Source organism: Callospermophilus lateralis, chromosome 4 (assembly GCF_048772815.1).
Source record: "Callospermophilus lateralis isolate mCalLat2 chromosome 4, mCalLat2.hap1, whole genome shotgun sequence".
In the NCBI taxonomy this organism is placed as follows: Eukaryota; Metazoa; Chordata; class Mammalia; order Rodentia; family Sciuridae; genus Callospermophilus; species Callospermophilus lateralis.
This window is the reverse complement of record NC_135308.1, coordinates 77643022-77653295: the sequence shown is the minus strand read 5'-3', so window position 1 is coordinate 77653295 and position 10274 is coordinate 77643022. Positions and strand designations below refer to the sequence as shown.

Here is a 10274-nt window from a genome sequence, read left to right as displayed (position 1 = left end):
CAAGAAGGTTTCATTGTTCAATTCATTACATAATCCCTAAGAAAGGCTTTTAACATTTAATATGTGTTTTGCATATTAACAGGAGATTTAAGAAATGAGACTTTCTCATCCTACAAATAATTCATTTGTTCAAAATGTATGTAGTGAGAAACTATTTTTTACAGTGAAAAGTAAAACAAAACATTTCTGCAAGATCCTATTACCATCAATTAAAACAGCTATAAATTTCTAAATCGCTCAAGAATCCAAAATAAATGTGTAACACTTTCTTCCTATTTCTGATGGAGAAAAAGAACTAATACATACCTGAGCATCTTCAATATGCCAGTTCTTAAACTTATACCCCTGGTCATCCTTACAACCAAGCAAATTAGGCAACATTTTATTTTCTTATCCTTAAACCCGAGGCTTAGTGAAATTAACTTATCTCAGGTCACTTAATTGCTAACTGAAGATTCAAAACTGGAACCCAAAATGGAGTCAGAAGTACTATTTTTCCACTCCTCTCCAAGACAGAAAATGAGTTTCTTTCAAAAAAAAAAAAAGAAAGAAAGAAAAACACTTTGTTTGCTTTTACTGCACTTAACCTCTGGGTCACATCCCCAGCCCTTTATATTTTCTATTTTGAGACAGAATCTCTGCTAAATTGATTAGGGTCTCACTCCATTGCTAAGGTTGTGTTGAATGTGCTGTCCTCCTGCCTCAGCCTCCCAAGTAGCTGAACTTACAGGTAGTCACCACTACACCTGGAAGAAAACAGTTTTAACAATAAAAAGACATTACCTCATCGAATCTTTTCAAAGCACTTAGTTATTATCATCCATTATTATAAATGATGAAGCTGGGACTTAAGTTGTATGCTCAAGAACACCCTTCTGGTAAGCAGCAGAATAGCAGCTGCAAGACACTAACCACAGGAAAAAAAAGTGGAGGAGAACCCCAGTGGACACAATTGCAAACTAATTAACCTTGCTCTTGATGGGTAAAAGGTAACAACACAGGAGGAAACGGAGGCTGCTGAGGTTGTTGCTCTGAACCAGCAGTGTCTGAACATTGTGCAGCTGCACCCACAATCCCTGCCCCTCAGTGGCTCCTTAGGCCCCTTACTCTTTGCAATGGGTGGCATTCCGTGCATCCCTGCTGCCAGGACAGTGGGCATTGGTGCTCCTCTGCCTCCTTCTGCTCCCCTGAGTTGCCACACCACAGCCTTCTCTTTGGTGGAGAGTGTGAAAGCAGCAGCCCTCTGGACTCCTAGAAATCTCTAAACATTTCAAATCATGTACTCACCAACTTGTGTTAATATTGCTGAAAATTTTTTTGAAACATTAAGATACTTTGAGTCAACATGGAATTCACCAAGGACTTACCATTCACTTGGTCATCAAAACAGGAAAGAGGCCTCCAGATCATTCAGCCCCACAAATACCAATGGAAGCAATGTTACCACCTCATGAGCTCCAGACAGTAGCTCCACATCAGGTTCTGCTACTAACAATCCTTTTGGTTTTGGTGGCCTAAAGGACTTGTAAGTCTGAGTAGCTTAGATCTGAGTACTACCAACTCTGTTGAACTACAGAGACAAATGCAGGAAAAACTTTTGTCCAACCCTGAAATTTTCAGAAGCTTCAGGTCATGGAAAATTCCTTAATCCAGAGCATGCTTTCCAATCCTGACCAATGAGGCAGTTAATCATGGCCAAATGCAGAAGTGGATATAGAGAAATCCAGAAATGAGTCATAGGTTGAAATTCCAGCTAAATGGGACAAACATTGGAACTTGCCAGGAATCCAGAGATGATACAGGAAGTGAGAAACCAGGATCTAGCCTTTAGCAAACTAGAAACCATCCAAGGGGATGTGATGTTTGAGGGTGCATATAACAAGGAGATTCAAGAATCCATACTGAGTGTACCAAGAGAGCAGTTTGGTAGTCTTCTACTTGTTTCCATAGTGAGCAATACCTCCTCAGGTGAAGGTAGTAAAACTTCTTGTATAGAACATAGAGATTCTTCCCTAATCTATGAACTTCACAGGTGTCCCTGAGGGCATCAGCTTCAATGCCAGGAGAAACACTGTGAGTGTCACTGCTGGGCAGAGTACTACTGCGCCAACTCTGGTGCCTAGGGCAGGAGCTATTAAGATCAACAGAACAAGAATGCAGAGCTTGTTGCAATAATTAACTTAACCCAGGGCTTATGCAAAACATGTGGTCTGCCCCTTACATGACTAGAATAGTGCAGTCCCACTAAACATAACCCTGACTTTGTTGCAAAGATGATGCTGAATAACCATTTTTGATGGAAATCCTCAGCTTCAAGGTCAAGTGAGACAACAGCTCCTGACTTTCCTCCAACAAAATGCAGAATCCTGACACTCTATCAGCAATGACTAAGCAGCCCTAGAGCCTGCCTCATCCCAGGACTGACTTCTGGCCTTTCCTAACTAGGGGGCATTAGGAACCACTGGATGCCCTTCAGAGACCAGTGGGTCTAGCTCTGCACCTACAGCAGGAACCACTGAACCTGGACACCAGCAGTTAATGCAACAATGCTTCAGGCTCCTAGTTAAATTGATGGAGGTGACCTGGAACTTGTAGTCCCCTGCATCAGGCTCCTGAGTCACTGGGATTACAGGTGTGTGCCACCATAACCAGCTTTGGCATATATTTTTGCAAACAATATGCTGTAAGATTTATACTACTGGCAATATTTGCTTAATTTCTTTGCCCTATGCACATTTGGGACTGCATTTCCAAAAACATGCTGTAGCAGATTATATGAAAAAAAATTGTAATCAAAAAAGCAAAAAGAAAGAACTACTCTTTTTTTTTTGCTTTTTAAAATTAGCTTTATTGAGATATAATCTTTCAATTTACATGATATAAACTTAGATACTATACATTTAAAATGCACAATTCAGTGAGTTTTAGCCCATTGACGAATTTGTGTCACCAACACTGTACTCTAATTTTGGAACACTTTCTTCACTCTAAAGAGAAACTTTCTTCTCATTAAGTCATCCTCGCCAATGCTGGGTAACCACTAACCCACTTTCAAGAAAGAACTACTCTTAAAACTTAATGTTTTCTAATACTTAGAACTTACAGTATCATTGATAAACATCTCTCAGCAAAAGAAGTTAGTCACATTTGTTAAATAATAAAGAAGCTGATACTGTTATCTATTTATTTTATACCCAGCATAATACAGCATTGTCTCAGTATTCACAGATTGACTGTCAATAATTACCTTAATCTTTGTGTAGTGGAAAGAGCCCCATAGTACACTCTACAATGCATTTGCCTAGGTCTTTTCAGCTTCTCCCATAAGCAAGTTGAACAGATGTTGCAATTGGTAATTAAAAGGTTGCTTTCACTGAACGTGTTGATATTGCCATGTCTTAAACACCATACAAAATCAGAATATTGGAGTTTTTTAGTTTTATCATAGATGGGCAGTAGGTGAATTTAAAATGATTTGTGAGCTATTTGTTTCTGAAATGTTTGGATAGTTCTCTTGAGAATTAGTTAAGTATTATGCATATCAGAGACACAGAAGGGGAAAAGAGGAAGGGGCAAGGTGGATTCTATACTGGATTGGGTCAGCCTCAACAAATAGCACTGCCAACTGTTTGGATGTCTGGGAATATAGTGAAATCATGAAATATCATTTGGGTGAAAAACAAAGAATAATTTTAGCAACACTGTCTTGTCTTCCCTCCCCAAGGAAGTCCTTTTTGCCTGATTCTCAAACTATTGGGCTGGTATGTGCCCCCTAGGACTGATTAAAGCAGGGTGGCACATGCCTGTAAGCCCAGAGTCTTGGGAGGGTGAGGCAGGAGGATCATGAGTTCAAAGACAGCCTCAGCAATTTTATTCTCCCTGAATAAAATACTAAAAAAGGGGGGGGCTGGGGGTGTGGCTCAGTGGTTAAGTGACCATAGGTTCAATTCCTGGTACCAAAATAAAGAAAAAAAATGCCACATGACTTGAGGGTCAGTAATGTGTTTGGCTGACTCTGCTTCAGTATTCTCTTAGATCATTCTATTCCCTCACATACAGTTTTTGGAAATTGCAATGTTAAAGTTACCTAAACAGAAGCCAGACCAATAAAATTAAGGGAAACATAATAGATTCCATTTCTTCTGTAAGTTGCTTGCTATTAAAATAGGTCAAGAGGCTTGGTTGCCCACCAGTCATTGCACTGCCTAACACTTTCCCAGGAGATAATTGTCCTCTAAAGTTGTTCTGGTCAGATCCTTTAGAAGCAGTGAAAAAACAGACTACAACTGCTAAAATGGAAACAATAATGTCACTCTCCCTAGTGAATGAAAAAAAAAAAAAACAAAAACAAAACAGCTAGGTGCAATGGTTCACACCTCTAATGCCAGCAACTTGGGAGGCTAAGGCAGGAGAATAGCAAGTTAAATGACAATTTAATCAATTTACCAAGACTGTTTCAGAAAAAGAAAAAAAAAAGAAAGAATGAGAGAGAGAGAGAGAGAGAGAGAGAGAGAGAGAGAAGAAAGAAAGAAAGAAGGAAGGAAGGAAGGAAGGAAGGAAGGAAGGAAGGAAGGAAGGAAGGAAGGAAGGAAGAAAGAGAAAAGAAAACAAATTAATATAAATGCTGGGGATGTTGCTCAGTATAGATCACCCAGGATTCAATCCCCAGTACAACACATAGAGAAAGAAAAGTCAAAAAAGACATGCTCCCTCCTTTCAAAAAGTGCTAATCCCTTAAAGTCGTCCTTGTTGTGGCCAGAGGGCATGGCAGCGGCCAGGAGATTGGTGAAGCCAACTTAAGGTCTGCATTCCCTGGAAGCGCACCCGGGACGCCAGCACAGTTTGCCCGACCCAGGCAGACATCCTTCTCCCTGGACCCCCAGCCTCCGGTCTGGCTCTTTCTCTCCACTGCACCTTCCCCGCCCCGACTCCCATGAAGCCTGGGCCAGGGTCTGGACCTCCGTAAGCACAAAAACCAATAAGGATCCAGAGGGTCAGCAGCTCCCTGTCTGAGTCTCACCTGCCACGTGCGAACCCTCAGAGATCTGGGCCCGGGTCACTGCAAAGAGACCAGGTTTCTGCAGCTCTTCCCGCGACCTTTTCTTCCGCCCAGTATTTATTGCCTGACAGCGTCTCCAGCTGGCCTGGCAAAGGAGCGCCACGCAGATTTCGCCCAGCTGCAGGCCAGTGGGAAGCACTTGGTACTTGAACTTGCGAGGCTGTTTAGGTTTCTCTGACAGGTGGGGCGGGGGACTCCCAGGCCAGATGAGCTAGCTTGCAGCAGAGCATATAATATACTAGCTCAGACCCCTAAGTGGCCTTGACTCTAACCAACTCACAATCTTCTCAGCGCCCAGGGCCTCAAGGGGGCACATTAGTGACAGGAGCCATGGAAAGATCTAGCAAAAACCCAGTAGAGTTCATGGTCCTCCCTAGCCCAGTAAATCATCTCTGCAGGACACATGGCCCCTAGCTGGAAGTTCCAGGAGACCCTGGGGCAGGCGGCAAGAAGCCTTTTGGACTTAGTTACGCACTGCTGCAGCCTCGTAGGTATCCGGAATGGTTTTGAGCTCCCCAGGCCGAAGGGAAGGGGTGTCCCTGCCAGAGGTGCTTTGATGAAGCTCACCAGGAGCACAGCCAGCGCTACTCAACTCGGTGCACTATGCACACCGGGACGCTCTGGTTGCCCTTACATCAGGTACTCACCCTGCAGGCAGGAGGTAGTCCATCTCCTTTTCTGGGGTTTGGGGGTGTTGGGGAGTTGATGGGGAAGTTGATCCTGCTGCAACGGAAGCAACAGAAAGGCCCGGGAAGGCCAGTCACCTGTTTTCCTGGATGTCCTCCTTGTCCTCTTCTTTCTCCATAAGCCACTTCAATGGAGCCCCAGCAGAGAGCCGGACTTCACCAGTTTCCTTGGCTGAGCAAGCTCGGAGGCTGCCCCCTCCTCCTCCTCTTTATCTTCCTCTTTCTTCTCTTAAGCCTGTTCCATTAGAGCAAGATTTGAAGTACTTACCCTATACAGGTGAGAACACCAAACAGGCAACAGCTGAATATCAAGGAAGGAAAAATCTGTGTAAAAGCCTGGCCAAATTGTCCAGAGGTTCTGAACTAAAGTGCTGTTCTTAGACCATGACAAACATCAGTCTTAATAGGCAGGTATTGCTCATTTATAAAGGTGTGATGGTGATGTAGGGGTCCATGTCAAACACTGTGTCCAAAATCAAGTAACTAAATTCACTTTTCCTCTTTCCACATAGTAAAGATTTTCATAAAACTTTTAAGCTAATGTTGGGCAGGAGTGTGGTTTACTCTTGTAATTCCAGAGTTCAATGGCTGAGACAAGCAGATCACAAGTTCAAGACCAACTTAGCAGTTTAGGAAGACCCTCAGCAATTTACAAACATCCTGTCTCAAAATAATATACATATTTTTGGTACCAGTAATTGAACCCAGGGGAATTTAGCTACAAAGCCACATCCCCAGTCCTTTCTATATTTTATTTTGAGACAGGGTCTTCCTAAATTGCTTAGGGCCTTACTAAGTTACCAAGACTGGCTTTGAACTTGCAATCCTCCTGCCTCAGCCTCCTGAGTCGCTGGGATTACAGGCAAGCATCACTGTACCTGGCTCAAAATTAAAAAAAAAAAAAATTAAAAAGGATTGGGGATGTAACTCAGTGGTAAAGAGCCACATGGTTCAATCTTCAGTACCACAAATAAAGCAAAAGCAAAATAAAAAATGAAAAGAAATTAACTTTAAGCTAATTCATTCCATTAACTACCATATAAGCCTTATTAATAGTTTATCTTCTATTTTTAGGCCCCCACACCTGAGCTCATCCATGCCTGGGATCTGACTCAGAAGAGAACAGAATTCTAAGCAAAGAGGTAAAAGTAGTTCCCTTTCTGAGGGACCACAGCCAAAATAAATAAAAGTAACATCAAATAGACCTCATGTAGGTAGGGCCAAAATAAAGAAAGAAAAACTTCAGTTTAAAAGCAGCATAACACTGGCCAGTTCCTACCCAGAAGTCTTTACCCTCATTGCAGATCCAATGGGTGTTGAGTCCAAATCACATCAGTCACCTTTAACTGTAAAGCTCTTGTGGCTAGAAATGCAATGGTTTGGGCTGGGTGCAATGCCTCTCACCTGTAGTTATAATCACTCTTCAGACTAAGGTAAGAGGATCCCAAGTTGGCGGCTAGCCTGGGAAAATTTGGGAGCTCCTGTCTCCAAAACTTCAAAATGCCTTGGAGATGGCTCACTGGTAGAGCTCCCCAGATTCAAGCCCACTTTCTCAAAGAACAGAAGGAAGCAAGATTTTTTTTTAAAAAAAAATGTGATTCCCTGGGGGAATCACATGAACAAGTGCAATGAAGTACTAATGAAAAATTTCTGAACAATGATACTTTTGTTTTTCTTAAGTTTACATTCATCAGAAAGGAAAAACCAGCCTACATTGCTCAGCATGAGTACACAACACAAAGGGCTGACTATCACTCTGATGTGGGCAAAAGGTTAGGAACACTAAAAACAAACAGAAGTTACCTGCAATGTGAAGGCCATTGTTTGAAGTAAATCTCCCAGTAATACTGATATTTTGAATTTTTTGGAAAGGAATTTCTTTCATAAAGATTCATATGAGTGGAAACAAGTTGAATCACCCATATACAAATACCTACCTCATTCACACATGCATCAGTCATTACAATCAGACTATAAGGGAGACAGCTTCACCCCAAAGAACCATTTAACTATAATAGTTCAATCTAAATTAATGAACAAATGATCTCAGTCAGTCAGTAATCACAGACTATCACTATGTTTAATTACTAACAACATCTTTACTTTCTATTGTTTCAGTTAATACATTTTAATGCACCTTATGACATGTCATGGTGTCAATTTTTTTTAGAGTCTTGAATATAAAGCAAGTTCATTCCCCCCTCTCCAAGCTAAAATAAAAGTTTGTGCTGTATCAAGAAAAATGTTTCAATCATCAAAACATCACACCATGACATTTTCACTGGTGGATTTTGCTCAGAGAGCATAATCCTGAGAGGTGACGTTAATTCAAAGAATGTTTTTCCATTGTTTACCAAATATTTGTTGTAACAGAAATTTCTTTGCTAAAGATGAAAATCTTTCTCCTTCCTAAGACACTTATCACCACTAAGTCATCTAGACTATTTGGTGCACTCAGCAAGCCAAATCCATGATCTCAGATCTCAGGGTCCACCATCACCTATTGAGGTGCTGCCTTAGAGGACACAGCATCTGAGCTTAGGATCATTTTCTAGTAGTCTCTTTAATTGTGTTGACTGGCAAGTAGAATATGGAGTGTCCCTTCACTACAATGAGCAGGCATATAGAATCTGTACTCAGTCCAAGTTAGTGTGTTCTTCCAAAACGGACAAAACTGGTAACCCCCCAAAAAACTCTTTTAAGACAATAGCATAACTATTGCCACATCCACAGGAAACTGAGTCATTGTCTTTCTTTAAATATCATTTCCTTGCCATCTCCAATGTGCTCTCCCCAAAGTGATACTTCTAAAAGAAAGCACAACACATAGAGTTGAATTAAAGTCCTTTCCCTGGTGAAGACTGGACTAACTGCTGTCTTAAGGATATATATTGCTGATTAGGTTATATTGTAGCCATTGTCAAAGTAAAGGTGAAATAAGAACAAAATATAAAAAATAAGCTGTTCTCTCCCCCCTGTTTTTTATTTGTTTGTTTTTGGTTTGTTGTTTTTTGTTTTGTTTTGTTTTTTATTTATTTTGGGGGTTTTGGGTTTTGGGTTTTTTGTTTGTTTGTTTGTTTGTTTTTGTTTTTTTGCAGTAATGAGGATTAAATACAGGTACACTTTACCACTGAGCTACATCCTCAGCTCTTTTCATTTTATTTTACTTTAGAGGTGATCCTGGGAATTGAATCCAGAGCTTCATCCATGCTAACTAGTCCAGAGCTCTGCCCCTGAGCTATACCCCCAACCTCTCAGTCCTTTTTATTTTTATTTCAAGGCAGGATCTTGCTAATTTGCTGAGCCTAGCCTCAAGCTTGATATCCTCCTGCCTCAGCCTCCTGAGTATCTGGGATTATAGGCATTGGCCACCCTCCTGGGCATTCCTTCCCCCTATTTTTGCTACTACCTAATTGTATCTATTCTATTTTTATTCCTTGCAGTGCTAGTGAAGAAACTTCAGGTCTGGTCAATGTCAGACAAGTGCTCCACCACTGAGCTACATTCCCAGCATCATTCTCTGTCCTTTAGGTTCGAGTTTCTTTCCTGGGAAGATGAGGCCATCCATGTATTTCTCAGGTGTGGCTCACCTGTCTTTGCCTTCTGCACTGGGTTGAGGCAGAATCTGATACTGAACAAGATGATCTACTTATTATGCTCCCAGGGGATGAGAGGCCCAGGCTGAGGAGCAACATTTTATCTTTATTCTTAGCCCTATTTCACAATTCAGATTTACCAACAGAAAAGCTGATAATTTTCTTCTTGTTGTTTGTTTTTAGAGAGAAGGTCTTACTGTGTTTCCCAGGCTGGCCTCCCACTCCTGGACTCAAGTGCTCCTCCTGCCTCAACTTCCCCCGTAGCTGTTATTACAGGTGTGGGTTACCAGCCCAGACTACATATATTTTTCTTTTTGTCAGATTTTCTATACAATTTTATCCATATATTAACATTTAACACAACTAGGAAGATCTTGGACTATCTCAGCTTAGGAAGATGAGGAAAAGTCTGATAATATTGAGGACAGATACAATAAGACAAATACATTTGTAGCCATAGAGTGAGAAAATCATTGCTGAATTGATGATACTTGAATCTATCAGTAAATTTTGGGGGAATTTCAGTAATATTGTATAGTTTTCATGACTGAAAGAAAGTAGTATGCTGAGACACAATGAGGTTTGAGGTTTAGGGTATAACATGGGAGCTTTTTCAGTTGCTCTGCTCATTGTTCAATCTTATTTATTTATTTATCTATCTACCATGGTGCTGGCTCTTGAATCTAGGGCCTCATGAATGCTAAGCAAGGACACTTTCACTGAGCCCACCAGCTCTTCCTTCCTCCCTCCCTCTCTCTCTCTCTCTTTCTCTCTCTCTCTCTCTTCTCTCTCTCTCTCTTTCTCTCTCTCTCTCTCTCTCTCTCTCTCTCTCTCTCTCCCTCTCTCTCTCTCTTTCTCTCTCTCTCTCTCTCTTTCTCTCTCTCTCTCTTCTCTCTCTCTCTCTCTCTCTCTCTCTCTCTCTCTCTCTCTCTC

At 41.3% G+C, this 10274-nt stretch overlaps 1 pseudogene; it reads left to right on the top strand.

Annotated features, from left to right (window-relative positions):
- Positions 1–835: 835 nt before the first annotated feature.
- On the top strand, positions 836–2595 carry LOC143398355 (ubiquilin-1 pseudogene; annotated as a pseudogene).
- Positions 2596–10274: the final 7679 nt, after the last annotated feature.